The sequence below is a fragment of the Tenrec ecaudatus genome, chromosome 9 (assembly GCF_050624435.1).
Source record: "Tenrec ecaudatus isolate mTenEca1 chromosome 9, mTenEca1.hap1, whole genome shotgun sequence".
NCBI lineage: Eukaryota > Metazoa > Chordata > Mammalia > Afrosoricida > Tenrecidae > Tenrec > Tenrec ecaudatus.
The window spans coordinates 114,902,439-114,926,717 of NC_134538.1; the positions used below are offsets into that span (position 1 = coordinate 114,902,439).

The 24,279-nt window shown below is 40.1% G+C and overlaps 1 protein-coding gene across 2 annotated transcripts in view; it reads left to right on the forward strand.

Annotated features, from left to right (window-relative positions):
- The window catches only part of SEMA3A (semaphorin 3A), a 240,247-nt gene that overhangs the window by 160,096 nt on the left and 55,872 nt on the right, over positions 1-24,279 (forward strand). The gene's annotated exons all lie outside the window — the stretch shown is intronic.

Sequence of the window (24,279 nt, forward strand, 5' to 3'; positions counted from 1 at the left end):
GACTCATTTTCAGTTTGTTCTAGTTTTTATTGCTTTCCGCTTTCTTATGCATTGAGGGTTCTCTGTTTTATTTTGTTGTGTGTGGGGAGTAGTATTTTTTATGTATTATTTTCTTTATGGGAAATCCAGGGTAGGCAAATCCATAGAGATATTAACCAGATTAATATTTTCTTCAGGTTCTGACAGGGAGACTAGCATTTAATGCTACTGAGAGAGAAGTGTCTCCTCACCATTTTATTAATATTACTATTATTATTTTATCAATGATTAGGAGCATAAATAATTATGCAGATAAAAGCTATCACTAAAAGATATACACCCCTCAGCTGTCTGCAGAGAGGCTGAAAAGGACCACAAAGGAAAGAAAAGAATAGTGATCACTAATGTTTAATAACGGCATCCGCAAATGAAGTTGGTCTCATTACTCAATAATAGTAAACATTTATCACCTTAATTAAGTATGTGATGTTACAAATTGAAATTAAAATGCACAAACCATACTTCCAAGCTTCCTCTCAAAAGGCTTTAGTGAGCTTAGCTATGATGCTTTTATTATAAATTAGGTATGAAACCTACTCATTATTTTTATAGGTTAAGAGCATTGCTTAATTATATTGGAACATAAACTAATTCATGAGTGAATGCAGATTGCTTAGATATCTGACCATATGGTCGTCAGTAAAAAATAATTACGATACTATGTAATATTATGTGATAGGGATAAAACAGCTACCTTGTGATAATTGCTGGTTAAGAATAGATTGCTTTTAGGAAGAGATGAAACTATCCATTTCAATTTACTGAATATCAATTATTTTTCTTTTGCATTTAGTGATTATTTTCTGTTTCCCCAAATCTCTCCCTCCTCATCTATCTCAACTGCAATCTTTGCATCTGTCCACCACTGAGGCTTTGGGATTTTCCAAATTGCTGTCATAAGATTTGAGTCACTCCTACCTTCTTTTAGGTTCTTTACCAAGACTCTCTAGGGCCACCGTTGATAAAGCAGGGAATGGGTCCGTTTGTCAGCAGGTAGCACAGTAGTTTGGACAACGTCCATTTTGAACATGCATTGAGCACCCAACTAGGTAGCCAGTACTCTAGCAGCAAACAGGTTTGTCACGAGAGATCCTGCCAAGTTCAGCATGTCACGGAGCTTTCGTCAGAGGGACAACCCCAGAAGTCATGGCCCAGATAGGGAGTCAGGTCCCTATGTTGCTGAAGCCAATGTGTAACCGTAAAGTAAGGAGAAGATGCGACAGCTGAGGCGTTTACTGTAAAATTATTATAGAACATGACACTTTATAAAACTGTACGTTCTTACATATGCAGACACCCCTAAAGAATACTTGGAGTTTTAAGAGATAAGAAATTGGAAACACTTAAATAAGTTTTGAGATAAAAGATGGGAATCAGAAAAGCTGTATGTTACTTCTAGGTAATAAAACCATAGATTCTTAATGATAGAAAGGGGCTTCACAAAGTTCATGGGCAAAATGCACTGAAAGATCATGGATTTTCCCTACAAACTTTGGAAGCCCTCTGTATAGTACAAAAAAAGCGCAGCTCTAAGATACACCTGCTCTAGAATGAAGACGAGGAGGCAGAAATGAAAGAAAGACGAAAAGATAATGATGTGAAATAGAGATCAAAGATTGGGTAAGGGCAATGAGAGGGCAGAGAAAGCAGGGAATTAGATTGCTTTTCATTCCGGTGAGGAAGCAGATGTTTGATAATTGATGCCCCAGACCACTGTCCAAAGTAAATACTCTCTACAAATAGTCTAGTGGATTTGAGAAGCAAAACAATACAACAAAAATGAAATCAATGAATCAGTCACTAGGAATGATCATTGCTGTTGATAGAGTTCTTTTTCTAAGACCAAGATAATTTTATTTTCCCTTTAAGATTTTAATATCTTTTAAATTATTTAATGAAGTAGTTTTTTAAATGTTTTGAATAGTTCTCTTAAGTATCTTGTACTGTCTTAATTGATTCACCAAGCTATTAATTTTTTTACATACCAATAGTTATATTGCCTTCCTTTCTGTAGTGAAGATCAGATAATAACATTTTTCTAACAACTGTGTATTTTATTACATATACCTTAAGTTTGTTTTATTTGTACTTACTTTCATGCTTTATAACTTATAAGTATTTTTCTTGATCTTAGTAGCAACTTGAGTTATAGCATGAAAAGAGAAAAATCACTTTTTCTTGGTGATTTTAATTAACATTTAGGTAGGTATATGTATAACATTTCTTGCCCTGTGTCCTAAAATAATACTTAATATTATAAGTTTATAAAACACAGTACTGTTTAGAAATAGGGGTCCTAGATATCAACACATCTTTCATAAATAATGTGGAAACAATGTGTTCATATATTTGCATTACATTAAAGTCATTAGAATCCATTGCTTAGTGCTAGTACAATAAAATGATACATATATTTAAGCTTAAAGAATCAAATAGACTTTAGAAAATGCTTTTATTTGTCTTGATTAAGTATCTATGGAAACAACTCTTATTGCCAATTGGAGACACGATCATTCTTCAGCATAAATGCTGAGTTGCTACACTCCAATTGAAATATAAATAGGCATTTACAGGGAAGACGAGTGGACAGAGCCATGTGCATGTGAGTTGTGGGGTTGGTATGTGAAAGGAAGGAGTATTTTTTAAGAGTGAGAAACTATTGTCTCAGGTGGGAAAAACCGAACAGTAGCCATGTAACTACGGCCTTTGGATATTGTAGATAAATATCAACATAGCAGCTAAGAGAGATAAAATGGGCTGACTCGGAGAATGGGAGAGGGGTGAGCATGGAGAGGAACTACCACTATTACATTTTATTTTGAACTTTATATAACCATTGCTGTTTTCAGTTCTGCCAAGGGGTGTCTGTGCCACGCGGCCACAGGAGTTAGAGGAGCAAGCCTTCCTATTGACGGCAGCGTCCACCAAGCTGCAGGTGCTGCTATCTGCCCTCTCGTCAGACTGGATATTTGAGCGCTTTAATACTTAAAAGCAGTTATTTTAAAACTCTGTGTTCTTACACACAGAAATGATTGGGTGAATTTTGAATAACAGAAATCGTACATTTGTCAAGTTTGTGTCATCTTCAAGGTGTTTCCCACAGCCATAACTTCCTTCTCCCAGAACCTCAAGCGCAATAGGAAACTGTGCTGATGGAAGCCTAAGTAACCTGCCAGTTAGCCATAACCTGTTGTTTAGTAAAAACTGAAATGCATATCCGTCATACTCTGTAAAAATGCTTCATTTTCTGTTACTTCCAAATATCTTAAACTAATGAAAAGTTTTGGAATACCTAAACACATGCACACAATATGAAAGGCTGAAAGTTAAGAGAGTCTGTCATACACTTAGTGGTTCACGAAATGAAAAATTTTAGTATTTCTGCCTAGCTAAAATCACTTACAATTTATCTAGTGTCACCTCTTGCTATTAAGACTGTGGCCCTTGGACAAAGAGCTGAGCATTAATGGGGCGTTCCTTCGAAATGCACAATCTCAGCAGTGCTGCGAGGGCTCAGAACAAGAATCAACTCTTTATTAAGTTCACACACTAAAGTTTCAGAAGGACCAGAAGTAAAAACTACCGAAATACATGTGTCTGGGTTTACAAAGGAGAGGACAGAGAGATGTAATGATTCATATCCATTCTACTCCAGTGTGCATTCAGAAAGCAAACTCACTGACAGGGAGTGGATTTTGACTCATCGCAACCCTATAGGACAGAGGCTCAATGGCCATGGGCTTCTGAGGCTGTAACTCTGTCTCGAGCAGGAAGACCTATCTTTCTCCCATGGAGCAGCTGGTGGTTTTGAACGACTGACTCTGTGATGAGCAGCCCACCATGTAACCAGTATGTCACGAGGGCTCCTCGAGTGTGCATGTGTGCCTATTATTTAAACGGAATTCATTGCTTGTGATATATTTCTAACGGAAACTTCCTGCAACCCGTCTGACAATTGTTCCTATTGTTGGGCGCCACCCAGTGAGTCCCAACTCATAAAAGCCCTCCGGGCCGCAGAACGGACCACTGCCTCCTCCTGGCCTGTCCACACAGCCGATGTGTGTGCAGCCTATGGTCGCGGCCACGTGCTGCCTCTCTCATGAAGAGCCTACTATCTTTTGGCTTACCTTCTATTTTACCAACCAGGATGTCCTTCTCCAGGGACTGTTCTCTCCTGCTATCGTGTCCAAAGTACATCAACTCACCATCCTTGCTTCTGACGAAAATTCCAATTGGCCTCCCCCCAAGGTAGATTTGTTTATTGTTCTGGCAGTCCCAGAGGCTTTCATAATCTTTGTTAAAATTATAGTTCAATGTGTCCATTCTTTTTGGTCTTACTTATTAATTGTTCAACTTTTAAATGCCTATGCTGTTTTTGTCAGATGCCATCAAATCAGTTCCGACTTATAGCGACCGTACGTACAACAGAATGAAACATGGCCGTGCCCCGGTCCTCCTCACCACTGTTCCTATGTTTGCACCCATGTGCCGGAGGCCCTTCCTCTCCCTCACTGCCCTCCACTCTACCGAACATGGGGAGGCAACTGAACATGTCAGACACACCTAAGTCCTTACAGTGATGTTTCTGTGTTTTAAAATTGACATCTTAAAAATCATAGCTTTTGCATTTCATTTAAACTGGAGAGAGAGGGACGAACTACGTATATCCTATGAAAAATAGGTAATATTTTAAAGCAGCAGTGCTGAAACATTCTCTAAGACTGAGCACAGTAAACTCTCCTTACAACCTGAGTGGCTCCACTGAGATAGAATTAGCCTAATATAGCTGCAAATACCTTTATAAGCCAAGAAAATCCCATAAGCTTCATGGACAGCAAGATGTTAAGATTTGGGGATGTTTTATAAGTGAAAAATATAACCATGAAAGAAGCTACTCAGCAACAGAGATTAGAGAGAGGGAGGTAAGAACTACTTATTTTCCTATGAAGCCACAAGTATTTTATAAAACAGCCATGAAAGTGGCTTAATTTTTATTTTAATTTCTTTTGTGGACACTCTGGCTTTCACTGAAATTAATCTAGGACTAATAATATTAAATTATATATATAATATACATATAATATATATATATAGAGAGAGAGGGGGGATAATAACAGCAGTAAGGTATTTGAACTATGTAACAATTATTATTTCACTGTAAACACATTTTTTGCCAAAGACTTTCAGAGCGTGGGGATAGCAGGAGTGGGCGGAAAACTAGGCAGATTTTTTTGTGCATAAGTAATAGAACAATACCCAAATATAAAAGCACAGACTATATATTCAATTAGAAATTTAAATGTGTGTTCCAACTCTAAGTTTTATACTCGATGCATGCAGTACAATTATATGGGATAAGATGCAGTGGTTATGCAGTGGGCTGCAAACGGCAAGGTCAGAAGTTTGAAGCCACCCGTGCCCCCTAAGAGAAAGACCAGGCTTTCTACCCTTAACAACAGAGAACGATTGGAAACACACAAGGACAGTTCTCCCCCGTCTTCTCGGGTCATTGTGAATTGGAATCAACTTGATGGCACTGAGTTGGGTTTTATGCCCTATCAGAGGTTTAAAAAAATCTCTCTAAATTACATAGAAATACAACTACTTTTTCACCATTGAATTCACGTAGCTATGATCCTAAAACCCAAGTCAGAATGAGTGGGACTTGTTTTGTCAAAGTAATGGTAATTATTCATTTTCAGCACATTGAGATTAGAGAAGTACAAAAACAGTGGTTGGTGTTAAATTTGAATTATTTCTTGAGGGATAATCAGGTCATGTAGACTAAGCAGGGTGTGTCGTAAGAATTGTTTTTCACAAAATCTAATTACTTTGAAAATTGTGCTATAATTTGCCTGCTTTTCTGCCTTGAATTTCCTTCCCCATATAATTAGACATTTTCAAAAATCAAAACTATGATTGGCTCTTAAGAACAAAAGCCACAGAAACTGGTAATTAAATTGGCGTTAAACATGTTTTTCTTCCTTAAAGTGATCCTGAATTTCCGGTGTTTTGAGAAAGTTCTCTGACCAAGTAGTGACCAAGAGGGCCTAAGCTCCACTTGGTGGTGCGATCAAGATAAACGGATTTTACCTATGATTTCACTCACGTCGTTAAAAAGTTGCTACAGTTCATTTCCAATAAAAATTTACCTAAGTCTTTCCTTGTACCTAAAGCATTCGTGTATTTTCAGAATCTGGTCACATTCTTACAGATATTGCCTTTTCAATAGGAAACCAAAGGGCTAAATCGGCGCAGCAGAGGACAAGTCACTTTAATGAGGGATCAGGGAACCCGCACGCCTGCGCGAATGGGTGCACGTAAAAAGGCGCTTTCTGCATTTCACCTATACATGTGACTTCATTTCACCGAGTTGGACATATTTGTGAGATTGCATATTCAGACATGTTGGCTATGCAGCTTTTCTTTTTATGTGCCCCACCCCACCCTGAATAAAACTGTTACTGGAATTTGCAAATCCCAGTTTCATCACCTGTGTAGATTTTGACTTACTTTTTAGAGAGGAAGAAACAAAAAGCTTTAGGTGTAAAAAGCATGTATTTCTGGGAGCAGACCCTAATAGAAGAAAATTAAGTGAGTCTTACATATTGCTTTTATTTTTGTGCTTCACGATTTTTACTTGGGTGGGCATATTTTCATTGCTATCCATCAAATTACCTTTGAATCATGTATTTAAATTTGCATAGGAGAATATGTATGAAATTATTCAGTGATTTTTAGCGTATAAAAGGATGGAGAGGTTTACAAGTCATTCTGTGGGCAAAAATATTATCAACCTCTGTAAATAATCGAGATGGGTCCCTCACTCACAGCTGTGATCTCTGGAGACGTCTTTTAGGAAATAGAAGGTAGTTTGATTGCGAAGCATTAAGCAAGGAGGTTGTTTGTTCAGACCAGACACCCTCAATCACTAGGGTATTTTATTTTTATAGGTGGAGTCAATAGGGGATGAACATTAATCAAATGCCCCAGGAAGCATCAGTTCGATGCATAGTGGGACAGGTGATAGTGCACGCACAGCGGTTTTGCCTTTCATGTTCAAGGGTGGTATCCTCAACATGGTTGGAAGGAGCGTTCTGGTTGGGGATATGACATATGTACAAAGTTTGTTTGTAGGTTGCGACCTATTCTGCTGCACAGGCTCAGCGGATCAGAACCGAGTCCATCCAGCTGAGGCTATACCCAACCGTTACATTTCTGAAAAAATAACCATGAAAGAAACCAGTCAGCAGCCCAGCATAAAGGGAGGGAGTCAGGCTCTCCCTCTTTAACTATGCTTAGTTTCTATATTTAGCCAAGAGAAAAATAAAAGAGAGCGCTCCATAGCTGAATCACTTGTTACAGTCTCTCCGTTTCCATGTTTGACTTCAGGAGACTTAGTAGTAGAGTGTGTTTGTCTGCTAGCCACAAGGTCAGCGGTTCCAAACCAGCAGCAACTTTACAGGAGAGAGAGCACCTTTTTTGCTCCCTGTGTCCTCGGAATCCCAAAGGCACCTTGCTGGCCTGTCCTCAAGGGTCACTATGCAACCAGCACAGACTCCCTGGAAGTGAGTTTGTTTCTTTGCACGTCTGACCTATTCTGCTGAGGCTTCAGAGCTATATCCGATGAGGGAAAACTAGAGACAAATCTGATTACATTTGTGAATATTAAAATATTATTATGAAATAAGTTTTACTCTTAAAAGGATTATTAAACAACATAGATATTTCATTTTGTGTAATGTTAGAAAATAAGATGAAATCAAAAGAAATTTTTCCCTGATAAATCAAAAAGCTAGCTAGGAATCATAGAAAAGTTAGAAAAATAAACAAGAGTTGAAGCCAAACTAAAGTTCCTGTTTTTGTTACTCAGCCAATTCCAGGCCATAGCCATCCTTTACCACTGGGTAGCACGCTCTCTAGGGTTTCCTAGGGCGATCTGTCCACTGGAGCAGATATCTTGCTCTTTTATCCCCCAGAGCCACGGGGTAAGCACTGCTAGAGCTGCTTCTCCATGATCTTAAAACCAAAGCTCAAGCCCAGTGCTACTGAGAGGATCCTGATCCACATGAGATTTCCTTGGCTTTGTACATCCCTGTGAGGAAAACAGTCTTGGTTTTCTCCCCAGGAGATGCTGGTGGGTTTGCGTTACCCACCACTAACCTGAGAACACTAACAGGGCTCCTGGCTTAATGTACCTCAGGAGGTTATTCTTTCAGGTGCAGTTTTTTAAATTAGTATCTTATAAAAGATGATTATATTTTTGTATAAGGTAACTTAAAATGATTCAATTTCCCTTATTTTTGCAATGTACCAATAAGCAAGATATGACTGTGGATTAAAGAAAGATGTGAAAGGAAGAACCGGTATGTTTTCCTTCATCCTCTGAGAGACCTGAGCTTGGCCTGTGCTATAGCGCCTTAGTGCAGCGGTTCTCAACCTGTGGGTCACGACCCCTTTGGAGGTTGAAGGCCCCTTTCACAGGGGTCGCCCAATTCATAACAGTAGCAAAATGACAGTGATGAACTAACAATGAAAATAATTTCATGGTTGGGGGGTCACCGCAACATGAGGAAGTCTATTAAAGGGTCGCGCCATTAGGAAGGTTGAGAACCACTGCCTTAGTGTGTTGGTTTATTTTTCTTTCTTTCTTTCCTCTGTAGCTTCTTATTTAAGCACTGAAACTTTTCAAAAAATCAATCACTCACACTAACATGCACTTGTTTCATGTCATTTAATAAAGCAGAGTAAGAGCAGTGTATAAATCATTTGATGAAGTTTTTTGCAAAAGAGTGCAAAACATGCTCTGATTTAAAATGAGATGTGTTAGGTAATAATATGTTTCCTGAAGCTATCAATTTTCTCTTTTAAAAGGCAGCTTAGTGTGAAGTCATCGAGTGAGTAAGATCATATAAATTACTTGTTAACCATAGACAATGACTATTCTTCCAATTAGAAAGCTTTTCTTCTCTTAGTTTGAATGAAATGTAGGCTTGCTGTATTTTTAAATTCAAAGTCAAAAGTTATTTTGTGTGTAAACTATTTTAGTTAACTGCAAAACATGGGAGGAGGCCTGGTGGCTGAGTCAATAAAGCATTACACCTTCATAATCACAAGGTCAGTGGTTCAAAGTAACCAGTCCTCCCACAGGAGAAATTATAAGACTATGCTCCTGTACAGACAGTCTCAGAAAACCCACACTTGCACTCTATCCCATGGAGATGCTATGCGTCAGAATCAACTCACTGGTAGTGAGATTGAGCGGACCGTGGTCATTTGTGATAGCATGGCTTTGTTTTTCAGAAGCAGACTTATTTTACATGTAATCCATAGAATTTCTTTTCCTGTTGACCTCTCTTGCACTGACAGAATGTAGAGGAATAGCTATCTCTCTCATGAAGCTTCTTCAATTTAGTAAAAATTCATCAGAAAGCAAATTTGAATAAAGTACATAATCTCCATAATGTCTTTGATTATGCTCAAAATTAACACCTAGTTTACCACCTACAAATGCACAGATGGATATATTTGTGTCTATGTGTGCACAACTATTATGAGGTAGGAAAAATAAAATTTTTATTAAAAAATTTCCTGGATGAAATTTCATTTGATCTTTTCAAATAAGAAAAACATTCAATCTAATAACACATCAATTCACAGTTAGCATAATTCTAAAACATAATAATGTGAATGCTGAAATGATAACTGATGATGATGGGTGAGTACATTCACAATGTGAATGAATTGGGGGGGCAATGTAATATTGAGAATCACCTTTACAATATGAAAGACTTGCTTCTATAGCCAGTCAATAAAAAGAATTGTGGGGTAAGAGAACAGAAATTTAGGTCACAATTTAGTACATCTACATGATTGAAATAAATTATTCAAATAAAGACAAAAACTTAACAGGGTAGAATTTACTTTCTTTTGTAAACATAATTTTATTTAAAAAGTGTGATGGGGAAAAAAGTTGGGAAGGAGAGAAATGGAGCAAGCCATTGAGAAGTATGATAAATTGTTTAAAATGCTAAATGCGGGCAAGGTGATCTGATATATGAACCACACCCATTTTACAAGTGAAAAAAACTACTTACAAAAAACAGTTTTTTTATGAATAGAAATAGAATTGCTGGTGGATATGTGTGCATACATATTTGGAAATATCTGCTAGACCATTTTACACTTCCACCAAACAATGTGTGAAGAATATCATGTGGAAGATAACATGTAAGGGGTAGAGAGTCATAGAAAAAGAGGACAATTCTTGACTGAGAAGCATTGATACTGTGGGCTTAACAATGGGCTCAGACTTAGTCATAACTGAGAATGGCCAAGGACAGTTTTGTTGTCTTGTGCACAGGGTCACCGTGAGTCAGAACCAACTTGATGGAACCCAGCTACAAGACAATAGTGAGGGCAGAAACATTACCATTAGTGGAGTGTGAAAAATTCATGACCTCAATAAGGTATTAAGGGAAGATAGTTATAAATAATATTTCAGAGAGAGAGAAAAATATAACATTATAACTGATAAGTAGTTGGTGACAAATAAAAAGTCTAGCCTAATCTTGAACTTATAAATTCAGTGGCTAGAATAAAAATCGTGACATTTAAAAAGATGGGGTATCTAGGAGTAGCTAGTATGCAGATGGGTGAGCAAATGGCGGTGAGTTATTTACTAGTCACTAAACTTCCCTACTGCTATGGACAGCTATGCCCTGGACTTCAAGGCAAACATTTGCACTCCTCCTTGTCCATCTGCATGCAGGGGAGAGACATGGTGACCTGCTTCTTAAAGACTACAGCTCAGAAAACTCTATGGGATAGTTTCTACTCATCATATAGGATCACTGGAAGAGTCAGCATTGACTTCAGAGCATATAGTAAAATGCAGTTCAAAGACTTGCTGCGTGTGCATTCAAGAGTGGCTTAGCCATAGAGAGTGGGCTTGAGTAAGAAAAGCAACGTTACAGAAAAAGGGAAGGGGCAGAACTAAGTACTACCAGTGAGTGGTATATATTTTCCTTTTCAACGTTTTAGTCTGGTATTCTTTTAAGAACTGAAATATTTTTAAATTACTTGATAATCACACACACACACACACACACACACAGAGAGAGAGAGAGAGAGAGAGAGAGAGAGAGAGAGAGAGAGAGAGAGAGAGAGTAAGATAGTATATTGTGCCAGCCTAGTCAATAAACACAAGTGGGATTGTGGGATTAATTGAAGGATGGAGAGATAAATAGCTCACTGAGCCTCACCTTTCTTGTCTCTTGCTCTTTGATTATTGGACCAGTGTGTGGCTGCCTTGCTTGTTCTGTGCCTCAATTTAGAGGCTACACTACCTGTGGGACACCTAACCTGTGGATTGTGTTGCTATAATTTGAGGCCCCTTTTAGACCTGCCTCACCAGAGAATTGGAATGTACATCTCTGAAGTTGGGGACTGACTATTGGTGACCTGGCTGACAGATGGTGACCTGCCTTGCTGTTTGCTGCCAGTGCCGGGATAGCCTAGCTCTCTCTACAGAAGACTACCTGGCGGCCCTCAAGACTTGAAGGACTGCCAGTGTCTCACAACTCTCTCATGGGAGTGAGTTGCACTGAGTCATTTGTACTGCTTTATAATTTAACTATTCATTTCTTGTATTATATATCTCTCTATCTGTATGTAATTTTACAGTTCATTTATTATATTGTATCTATCTACCTATATACATAGATATATAAAATTATTAGCAATCTGGTGTTGGCTCTCTACAGAACCCTATCTAACCCACATACACAGAGAATCTTACCTGAAACTTTAAATGCATTATGGAATTTTAAATTAATTTAATAATTCAAGGGTGGCTTATCATTTATGACAAATTAATTTGATGAATAAATAAACATGTATAATATAAATTAATTTCTTCACTATCTAACAGAAGGACGTATCTATAAATATTGCAGAACTCCTCTATTTACTTAACTAAGTACACAACCAGTCAAGTCTCAGCATTGAGAGTAAAGCCTCCTTTTGTGTTTCTGTTGCTTTTTCTTGGCTCTGGCTCATTCTGTCCTTTCCCCCTATGGCAGCGGTTCTTAACCTGTGGGTCGCAACCCCTTTGGGAGACAAATGACCCTTTCACAGGCAAAATCACAGTTATGAATTAGCAACAAAAATGATTTTATGGTGGTGGGGTCACCACAACTGGAGAAACTGTATGAAAGGGCCACGGCATTAGGAAGGTTGAGAACCACTGCCCTATGGCCACCTGAGCTCAGAAAAAGAGCTATTCATTTACTTGTTGTTTATGTCCTTTATCATTCACTGTTTTGAGATGAGGTAGTTGACTCCTTCAAGATAGATAGTTTCCTTCAATAGTACTGTTTTAATTATAAATCAGAAACACAGTTAAACAATGAGACACATATTTAACAACAGCAAGCAAATATGGGATAATCGATGTCATGATGGCCCAGTGGTCTAAAATCATCTGTGTTCACTCATGTGATCTTCACAGGAGTGCACCGAATGAAGACTTAAGGCACGGACTTGTTAAACGGCTTCCTCAAGGCCACACAGTTAGTAACGAATCACCACATTGCAAGAGCCTCTTCCTCCCTGTGCAGTTACACCATCATAGCCGTAGAGGTAGACTTAGCCAATGCAGAGATATAATGGTGTTGAACGGAGTTTAAATTAGCAAATATCATAAAATGCAACATGCTACCCTAAAAACAAGGCAACTCCCAGATAAATGAAAAACCCTGCTCTAAGAGAATTTAGGAGAGAATCACAGATATGCGCCACATATGGTCTAAGAGGATAATAATGGACAGGTGGGGAGGTATACCTGCTGTAACAGATAATCAAACAAATATTATAGGAACTCAAAAGTGGCATTTCCATCTGTATGCTTTTTTTAAAAAGCATTTCTGGAAGGTATTTGAAAGGGTGTTGAAAGATTGACTGGATATTGACAGCTAAGTTGTGTGCAGGCAATCTGCATAGCAGGATGTGTCGCATGAGAAGAGTCATAAAGAATGAAACTTAAGAGACAAGACTTGAGGGCAGAAGGTGGAATCAGTGGGAGGAGAACCTAGAATTATATAGAAGGACTCGTTTGCAGAGGCCTTAAGTGCCTTTTAAGAGTCTGAATTTAATTGCTTCATTATTGGAAAAATCCAGATGTACAAATTGGCAGTGCTGTGAACTGTTGGTTGGCAGGTAGAATGCTTGGAGAATGGGCTTGAAACTCTTCTAAGAGACAGAGCAAACCTTTTGAGGGAGGGGTGGGGGGGTAGTGGAAATTAGGCAAAGGAATTGAGAGGAAAATATAGTTAAAAACATGTTAAGCATAAAATAGATAATGGAAGATGAAACTGAGAAAAAGGAGGTAAAAAAACTACCATCGAGTTGATTCCAACTCATAGTAGCCTCATGAGTCTCCTTCACAAGGATGGATAAGATAAATTATAAGCCATAACTGATCTGACTTGATCTAAAGTTTGAAGGACCATGCTACCCAGTTGTGTTAGTGATTGTTTCATATGTGTATTATGAGAGCCTGATATCCCACAGGGTTTTCATTCCCTCTTAAGTGATTTGCCGTCTGTGGAAGCAAACTGTGTACGGTTGGTTACCTCAGTTACAGCCATCTGGTCCACAGCACCTTATTTCATCATGGCAGAAAGCAGCAAGATTCCCCACTAATTTGTTAATGTTAAAGAACTAATCTCTTATTTTAAAAAAGTATGCCAAATAACCAAACAATATCATAGAACCAAACATGAACAACAGGTAGATTTCAAAAATACTGGCGCAAGTACTTAAAGCAGTGTGAAGCATTAGAAAGAGTTCACCTTTAGTCATGTGACTCTACTTGAGATTCGCTTGCATTTGTCCAAGCCTTAATCTCTGGGCGAGTGTGGATTAGTGTGATGTATTTAAAGCCCAAGGAAAAGACTCAGCAAATAGAAACTATTATTTTCCCTGTGTTCTGTGCTCATCTTCCATCTTACTCAGCCCTTCTCTCCTGCCTGACGTGATTCATCCTGAACCCATCCTGGGGTTAACCTATCCCCAGGGCTGCTCATAGTTTCCCAGCCAGCTAAGCAGCAGAAGTTTTTCCAGGCCTGCTCCTTGGCAGCTGTAGGATTTTCTATTCCACAGCCAAGGAGGATAGCCCCTCTCTGCTGAGATTGTTAGCTGAGAATGTGAGATGACCTTGTACCGCATTCCCCGCCTTCCTAATGTGCTGGAAGTACCCCTGCACAGCCTATTGGTTCTTTGGGCTTTTCCCCTGACATTACACAAAGCTAAAAGGGGAGGAAGCCAGTCCCTCTGGCTGCCATCCTGGTGTGCTGGCCGGCATCTGGTGATGATTTTTCTCCATTACCAGTTTCTCCTCTAGTTAGTTTGTAAGCAAGTTGAAGCTTGAGGCCGTGCTATAGAACATATTAGTAGAGTTTATAGTATGCATAATATTCTATTTGTCTTTAAGAGGTGTAATACATTCTTTATCAACTGGCTTCTGAATATACTTTCTTTCATTAACAAAGTTTATGTTAGCATTAACTTTAAAAATATCTTATAGGGCATTTCACAGAGCTTCATAAACAGTGCTGTGAAATACTACCAGCTAGCCATTTTTAAAGTACTGTTATATCCTAGACTCCTACATGGAATGTGGGCATTCCAGAACACTTCATTGTGTTCACACAAACTTGTACGTGGTTGGAGAGGCTGCAGTGGCTCTTGACTGGAACAAGGGAATCCTGCAAGGTTCCCAAGCAGGAAAGGGACACAACAGGGTGTATCCTTTCTCATGAAATCTGGATGCTGAGCAAATCATCAGAGAAGCCGACTTATATGACATGAAGAAGAAGATGGCACCACGATTGGAGGAAGGCTTATTAACAACTTTTGATAAACAATATGCAGATGACACTGAAAGTAAAGAGGACTTGAGACACTTGCTGATGAACAGCAAGGATTACACCTTTCACTCCGATTGCAATGTAGAGAAGACCAAAATCCTCGCAACGGGACCATTAGGATCATTGGAGAGAAGTGGCAGCTGTCGTGGATTTTGTCTTGCTCTGCTCCACACTCAATGCTCAGGGAAGCAGCAGTCAGGAGAGCCAAAGATGAATTGTATTGGATAAGTCGCAGGACCTCTTTAGAGCATTGAAAACAATACATTGAGGACCAAGGTACACCTAACTCAAGCCATGGCATTTTCAATTGCCCCATCTGCGTGTGAAAGTCAGGCATTGACTTAGGAAGACCCAAAGAATCGATGAATTTGAATTGTGGTGTTGGAGAATAGTGTTTGGTAAAGTAGAGGGGCAGCAAAAGAGGGGGGAAGGGCCTCAGGAGATGACTGCCACCAGAGCTGCAGCACTGGACTCAAGAAAAGGAACGGTTGTGAGGATGGCCCTGGATCAACTGCACAGTGTTTTGCTCTGCTCGGTAAAGGGTCTCTATGGGTTGGAACTCACTCCATAGCGCCTAACAAAAACAGTGAAGTAAGAATTTGCTTACTTCTCTATCAGTAAGGAAAGGCCTGCATTTAATAAGTTGCCCTTCACAAATAATCAATGATGCTAATGGGAATCACCTTGTAATTGTGGATTCAGGAAAGTTTCAAATGCTTGCTTTGTGACTTATACACATTTTAAAGTACCTCTTTGTGACTCACAGATGAAGGGGATAATTCATTGTTATCAGGTCAATTTTGACCAATCATGAGCCGATAGGATAGGGTAGAATCACCCTGGTAGGTATTGAAGGATGTCTTTCTCCCGTGGAGCTACCTGATGGTTTCTAACTGCTGACCTCGCGGGTAGCAGCCCTACAAGTAACCACTACGTCACCAGGCCACTGAGGATGGCCATACCCAAACCCAACCCAACCCACTGTCATCGAGTCGATGTGGACTCATAGCAACCCAAGGGGACAAAGTAGAACTGACCCTGGGGGTCCCCAAGCCTGCCTGTTCCCTGGGGTCGAATGCCTTGTCTTTCTTCCACAGAGCAACTGAGTGGTTTGGGATCGCTAACCTTTCTGGTAGCCACCTGTGGTAGTTATAAAATTGTCAATTTAAGGATTAACATGTACTGGTGGAGTCTAGCCTGAAAATCAGGTCATAGCCAATGAAGCTTCTGTGTGGGCATAGCATCCCCAAAGGATTCTGGGAATTGTAGTAGTTCGTCCTTGAACCTGGAAGACTCTGTACATACCCTGGGACACATAGCAGCTGACAAGACACATAGACCCACCCTGATGCATCCCTGGATGCTGAAGAAGCCACAGAGAGACCCTGGAGAAGCCATGCTGAGACCCCTGCCAGTGCCGAGATGTTTCAATGTCACTGGATCCAAAGACTTTTTACCCACTGGCCTGTGGTCTTCTATATTTGGTGTCATTGCATGTGTTTCGCGAGTCTGAGGAGGACTAGGCTAATATCAGACTTATAGATCTGATCAGGACTAGGCTGAGATGTTTTCTCAATGTTCAATTTCTCTTGTATATAAGTCCCCTTCTTATACACATCTGTGTATATTTTGTTTGTTATTGTTTTTCTAATCTACTCAGACTAACATGCCATCAGGTCTCCTAGTGAAGGTGATAGGTAGAATTGACTCAGAGACCTGGGTAACACGGGCTATTTTTCTACAACGGATTTATGCTCCCCCGAAACTGCTGTGGAAAAAGTTTGGAAAATATTGTGGGTTATGCGTAGGGCCGCTAATCACAAAGTCAGCAGTTCAAACCACCAGCAATTTCCTGGAAAATAGTTGAGACTTTCTACTCCCAAAAGATTTAGAGTCTGAAATAAGCAAGGACAGTGCTCTTTCCTATAGTGTTGCTGTGAGTCAGAATCAACTCCATGGCGGTGAGAACCTGCTGTGGAGTCTCGTGGTGTGCCTCATGAAGTGCTTGCCTGCGTGTTTCATGCTGGCATGTGAAACTAGCTAGTGCTTGCAACTATAGCTCAAGAAAGCTTGTATTCCTTCATCTCAAGCTTCATCTGGATGAATTATGAATGATTTAGGGCCTAGAAAATCAGTATATCTTAATATTGCTATATCTTATCAATACATCTTAGTGTAACTATGCCAAAAATATCACAAGTCAATGATTTTAACCAACAGGAATTAATGTTGTCAGAGTGTAGAGGGGCCGACATCGGAATTCAGAGTGTGGGCGCTGCCTGCCGATTCTAGAGGGAAGCTCCTGCCTCGGCGGAGTTACTGCTCCGGGACAATTTCCAGGGGGCTTGACATTTCCCTTTCGTGCTTTTGCTTTTCCCACTCATTTGTTCAAGGTTCTTTATATCTCAAAAGAAATGGACTTAAAACACACTCTAGATTAATCCTTTCTCACGAAAATAACAGAAACGACTCCTAAATGGAGTTGTAACTACAGGCAGAACCAGCACATAAACTCACCGCCTCAGTCGGCTCCACTCATAGTGGTCCTCAGTATATCTTTTGGGGATATACTTTCTACGGTGGCCTGGCTGACGTGATCGAACTGCTGACCGTGAGCTTAGCAGCAGCCCGATGCATCCTGCACCAGGTCTGCTCCCCACAAGTACAGATGATAGAAGATAGAAACTGGGGGAATAAAATCCAAGCCCTAACAGTATCCTAACCTTTAAATACACCCTTGCTGAGTCAGTTCTGAGGCCTGGTACAATAGTGGGTTATGCATGGAGCTACTAACCAGTAGGTTGGCGGTTTGAGACTACCAGCTACTCCACAGGAATAAAATGAGGCTTTCTTGTTCAGCAACAAATCAGCAACCCACAGAGGCAGCTTTGCATGTCCGATAGGATCGCATGACTTTGAACGCATAGATACACCTGAAACCTTAACATTCTAGAAACTCAGTTCAGGTCCAATAAATTTTTCTCTGATGTTAGGTGTTGGTTTTTGCTCTTTGGGGACTTGTTGGCAGAAGGGACAGGTCGAGCCATGAGCCGGTCACAATGTCACTGTTCTCAAGCTTCGGAGTGCTGGTCCTGCTGAGAGCAGCAAAATGTGTTCGTTATTTAAATACTCTCAAGCTGCCAAATGAATCATAAAGGCAGCCGCGTGTCCTGTGCCAAGGTGTCATTTTCATTCAGGGTGAGACTGCACCTGAAGGACAGTTTAATTTGCAGCTGCTAAAAATGTTTCAACAGAGCGGTGCTGTTGCGAATGGCAGGTGGTGCCCAAACGTGAAGTTTGCAAGAAATGCCATCTGTGGGAGGAAGAACGGAAGAATATGAAGGGGGCGGAAAGGGAGATAACGGGTCAAGAAATGAGGAGTTTATTGTTGTAATCATGACTGCGATAATTCCTTGCTTCACATGATGGCATTGGCCACAGATGATTAAACGTGTTTATTGTTTCAGCTTCCACAGTGTGCTCAGGGCATTACCAAAGTAGCGGCAAACTTTCTCCCCCAGAGGCACGTGTCTAAGCTAGTCCGATGAGAGAGTCCTTTCCAACTCTGTTTACCTTTCCTAAGGTTTGCATTGGCATTTTACTCTGGCAAGATTAATGCACTTTGATCTTCTTTCAATGGATTTTGCCCCTTGCTTTTGATGTTCAGCTTTTCTTATGCATCCAAACATTACCAAGACTCTTCTCAAATTGTGCAAGCCTGAAGATTTGGTTCAACCATTGTCACCTGGGATTTCCTTCATTTAACAGAGCAGAGAGCATTGAAATGCGGAAAGGTATCTCAGGGGCTGTGTGTTTGCATTATTACAACATCTGTATATATGTGTCAATTATATCGGACAGACTTGGTCAAATTGAGATCAGGGATTTGTATCTGGATCGGAAGTCAGCATGCATGGCTGAAATGAGTTGCAGAGCACAGGTTCAAAAAGAAACACGAACTAGCACGTTTGAGTTTCTCAGGCCTCTCTGGTGTTTGATGGGGCAGCTGGAAGTAGAATAGCTACCCTGTGATTAATATGAACTTGAGGGTTATAAGGAGAACTAATAAAGTAGGTTAGCTAATATGAATAAATTTTGCTTATCATTTTCCATAGAATGCCTTTGATGATAAGGCAAATTGCTGATGTAATTATATTTTTCCAGGTCATTAGTAAACTTTGATATACATTATATATTTTTCTCCATAAAATATATAGGCACATTTTCTCTTATTATAAATCCTAAAGGTGGAATCTAATTTTCAGAAGTTACAAACAAAATTAATCAAGTCCCATTAATTATCCAATTAAAAGAATAAGGTTCAAAAACACAGACTTCCAGGCTAAGAGAAAAATCCTGAAATGTAAAAGACATCAGGAAAACCTGCTCTTGTGGAATGGCTCTCAGTGATGGTTGTAATTTAGAGATGCGTGTCTAAGCATTTCTTAAACCAGAAACCAAAATAATTTTGAGCCCAAGATGAGCTCAACTCTTCCTCAAAATGAGGAAAACACTGTCAAAACTCATGACTAAGTGACCCTCCACCCCCACCCCCCCAAGGACATTACATTTTAGGAGATTCCTCACTTATTCCTTCATCTGAGAACAAGCTGTGTCGGAATGTGTGCTTAGCACAGGAGAAACTTGAGGCTAACAATGGAGATCCATGTATAAGAAGATAGGGCATGAAAACCAGGGATTAAAAGAGAGCTTTATCAATTCTGGTTGAAGAATATGCACCAGGTACCAGGGAATGGTCTGTGTCAACAGACCCCAGGAGTCCTCAAACTATGACACACAGGTCACATGCATTTCCCCCCCCTACCTCCCCCCCATGAGGACATTTATCCAGGCCGCTGGTGTTTTGCCCCATTTTGTTTTTTTTACTTCAAAACAAGATATATGCAGTGTGCATAGGAATTTGTTCATAGTTTTTTTTTGTTGTTAGTTTTTTTAAACTATAATCCGGCCCTCCAATGGGTCTGAGGGACAGTGAACTGGCCCCTGTTTAAAAAGTTTGAGGACCCCTGCAAGATGGCTCATAAGGAGCCAGGGTTAGAGTCAGGAAAACCACACTGAAGATGCGTGCCGGGAGAAAAAGATAAGGACCTGCATATGGATGGTTGCCATGGGAGAGATTCAAAAGAAGCTGCGAGGATAATTATTTATAGAGAATTGCAAGAAATGAGAGAAAGAAATTTAGGACAAATTCCTAGCATGAGACAGGTATTAAAATGAGTATAATCAAAAAGGAATAAATGTTATAAAAGATGTAGAAGCAAAGGTTCTTTCCAAGTTAATGGTTGCCATGCGTACAGAGAAAGGGCTTGTTCCAGAAGGCGAACAGTTCACGGAGACTGTAAAGAGAGCGAGCAGGGGTGGGTGCTGCTGCGAAGAGGTGTCAAGACTCGATTGTGGATAACACCCAGTGCTCTCAGCTAATTTCCATGCTTAAGACACTGAGGATTGTATAACTGATAACCACTGCTGCTGAGCTCTGCGATCTAGGTTACTTATATCTACATCATGACAGTGTATACTTTGAGCCTTGTTACGGACTCAGAGTTGCTTCAGCTTGCCTTACCACAGGACATGTTTCCATTTCTGTCCCTTTATCATATCCCACAATACCTGAAATCTATGATATGAAAGCATCCATATGTATTTCTAGATCAGTGGATGGGATGGGGTGTGGACAAGCTCAGAAGAAATAGACAATCCCGGGAGCAGACTAATTATATAATTAAAAAAATAAAGTAAAAAGAACATGAATTGGGCTGAAAACATTAAGAAAGAAAAGGAAGGGATGACAAGAGTGGGAATAAGTCTGATGATAAATATAAATCCGAAAGTATCTCTGGAGGCCACGTGGGCACTGTGAGGTAAGATAACATTTTATCTACATGTTGCTAATGGCTACAAGAAAAAGGGAGGAGAAGAGATAGTGTTGAAAGGAAAGTTGGCAGTGAGTGTTTGCAAAGCACCATGCATTAAAGATGAAGTGATATACCTAGCTAGAAATGTTATCCAGAAGTTCAAAGCACAGCATTAGCTATGCCGAGAAAAATAAAGGTGATACCGTTTGGTGATGCTGGAAGCTATGGAGGTATATACATTTCCGAAGGAAAATAAGCAAAACAAAGAGGTAAAACTTAGCTGTCAATGGAAGAAACATGAGGAGATGACTTCATGTATAGGGGTGAGAGGAAAGAGAAGACCCTGAAATGAAATTTAGGACTTTTGCGTCTGTGTTTAGAGATTTAGGAAGAAAGGGGAGGAAGTCGTAAAGGAAACAGGGAAAGTTGGAGGCCCAAGAACTTGTGTTCGGAGTGCTGAAAGCCAGAAGACCAGGGACACCGGCAGTTTTAGGGAGGGCGTGAATGATTCCTGAGCCAGAGGGGCCTCAGGTGTCTGTGCCAGTGGCTCCACACAACCAAGGAGGCTGAAGTCCAAGTTTCCTTGATGATTAGTCAACGGCCGGTGTCGGTGATGACGCAGCCCAAAGGGCGGATTCCACAGCGCAGAGGAGCCCTGCTTAATCGGACCACGTGCGATTCCGAGGATGCTTATGGCCTAAGGTGATGCAAGAAGATACCTATGATTCTATAGCTTATGGCCATGGACTTTATTTCTTTATCACCAGAAAGACCATTTAAGAATGAATATTTGACACACGGAGAAATCCTTTAAAAGGGAAGGATGAAAGCGTCTTCATTTCTGTCTTGTCCACTTGCTAGTTTACGTTCGTAAGAGTGCTAGGGCCTTTCGCTATGCTCTGCAGTGGAGGCAGCTTTGAATAACTCCTATTCTAATCGAGAGCCATCTAGTGAGCTCATATATTCCATGGCCCTGGGGCATCTCCGTAAGCATTTCACTCCAAGTATGCACTAAACTGATATCATCTCCTCTCATCTCCCGCCCCCCCCCCCCCGCCCACCCGAGATTCTCACTCTTGAAAACTTAACTCACCAATGAGTTATTCAAATCAGTATGTTCTTATTTTTCAGGCATTTACCTCTGCTCCCTTCCTTCAGAATCTTATCAGTGAGCACAATTTATTCCTCCTACTTCCAAACAATCACTATTTCCCAATCCTCGGTCAGGTCTGAGCCATCCCTTCTCACACTTGTTTCTACGACAGCATCCACCCCAAGTGCCCAGGCTCCATCCAGGTCATGACAGCCTCTTCTCTGCAGCAGATGGAGGCTCGCTCTCCTAGAATAAAACCGTGTGAAGTTACTAGGTTGAAAACAAATCATGGCTTCCCCATCGCTATTAGAATAAATGCATTCCTAAATATAGAGAAAACACAAATGTGAGCTTGTGTTTCATAAATATGTCCACACTCATATACTCATATATTCCTAGAAATTTAACTTCCAAAATATAGTAGTAATAGCTTGGTTTATAACATAATATTCTCTTCCTTGTTACATCCTTGTCACCATTGCCCAAAACAAACATATACATATAAACATAACTTTATGCCTATGAACAAGTAATCATTTATGTGGGGAAAGCATTTTGAAATACTCAATAAACTTAAAGTAATGTTTAATTTTATATGCCTAAAATTTTCAGTGCTTCAGGATGCCACTTTCAAACTATCCATCTACTACACTTGTTCTACTGGTATGCTGTACTTTTAATATAAAAAGACATCAAAGATAGTGAGGTGTAGCCCTATGAATTAAAGGAAGGCTACAAACATGGGATACAAGGATAATTGTTATAAGTTTGAAGACAAGAATTCAATAACTTGGACTGTATCTATATAAGGCTAGTCTCAGAGTTCTGATTTATTTCCTAGTCTCTAAATATGGTGCTGACCTATATTTGTAAATATTGTTGAAATTGATATCTTAATACATATAGGAGTAAGGGTACATTATGTTTAAGTATTTAATTGCCTACAATGTCATAGTGTTTTGTTTTCAATAAAATTAAATCAGGTAGTTGGTCCTTTACATATGAAACCATGAAGCAACCAGATATTTCTAAAAAGCTTTAAAAGTCACAACCATTTCAACCCAAAGAGTACACATTTTCTTGACGTTAAGAGTTTAAACAATGCTCATCTCTGAGAGCATCTGCATAATCTACATGGTCTTGATTTGTGCGGCTTTCCCTCCCTGCACAGACGCTCAATGACTTTCCACTTTGTTGTCACTTCTGAGATCAAAGCAGTGAACCAATGTGCCAAGCACTTGCTTTTTTTTAATCAAACTTTTTTTTCACTGAACAAGGAGCCCGGGTGGCATAGGGGTTACCCGTTGAGTTGCTAACCACAAGGTCAAGAGTTCCCAAACCACTGGCAACTCCAGAGGAGAAAGACAGAGCTTCTCCTCTGTACAGAATTACAGTCTCGGAAATGCACAGGGGCAGCTCTACCCTGCCCAATAGGGTAGCAGGAATCAGCATTCACTGGATGGCAGTGAGGGCTTTCTGGTATGTGAGTTTTTGTTTGGGATATCTCATATTTCATTGGGGTAGGAAAGATCATAGACAAACAGCAATTGAAGATAGGTGATGGATTAGATAGATGATAGATAGATAGATAGATAGATAGATAGATAGATAGATAGATAGATAGATAGATAGATGTTAAACTATAGGAGTTATTGACTATTATTAGGAAGAAAAATAATCTTCAAAGAGAAATGAAGAATACGTTTCCATGCTTTACGAAGGACATTTAAAGAAAGTCTCTCTGAAAATGTGTTATTTAGACAAAGACCAGAAAAAATCAACCGTGGAGATATATAAGGGCAAAAAATTACCCTTGGAAAAACCCGAGCAGGTTGAGTAAGGTGTCAGGATCTAGCTGAATAGAAGTCAGTCAGGGAAAGACTGGCAGGAGAGAAGCTGGAGATAACTCGAGATTGGATCACAAACGGTTTCCGATTCCCAGGAGGCTAGCTATTGTGTTATGAATGAGTTGGAAATGTATTGGAGGATTTAGAGTGGGATGTGGCACAATCTGACACCTGAGAGGGGGACAGCAGCTGCTGGGTGGTTAACAAACTAAAGCTAGTAAGTGGAACCACAGCAGATCCCGAGGGCCCTGTTCTAGCAGAGCAGACTGTTACTCTCCCAGCGTGCTCAGGGGTCATGGTGTGAAATGGGGAGGGATGGGCGTTGGTGATGAATAGATGGTGGGGGATGAGAGAAAGAGAGACCTCCTGAGTGTCTCCAAGGTTTGGGACCTGCACACTTTAGTAAACTGCCGTTGTCGGTCACTGAGATGGGCATGAGCAGGGCAAAAGTCTGCCTTTTGTGCTATGTACATCTGCCCTCTCCTATCCCTCCC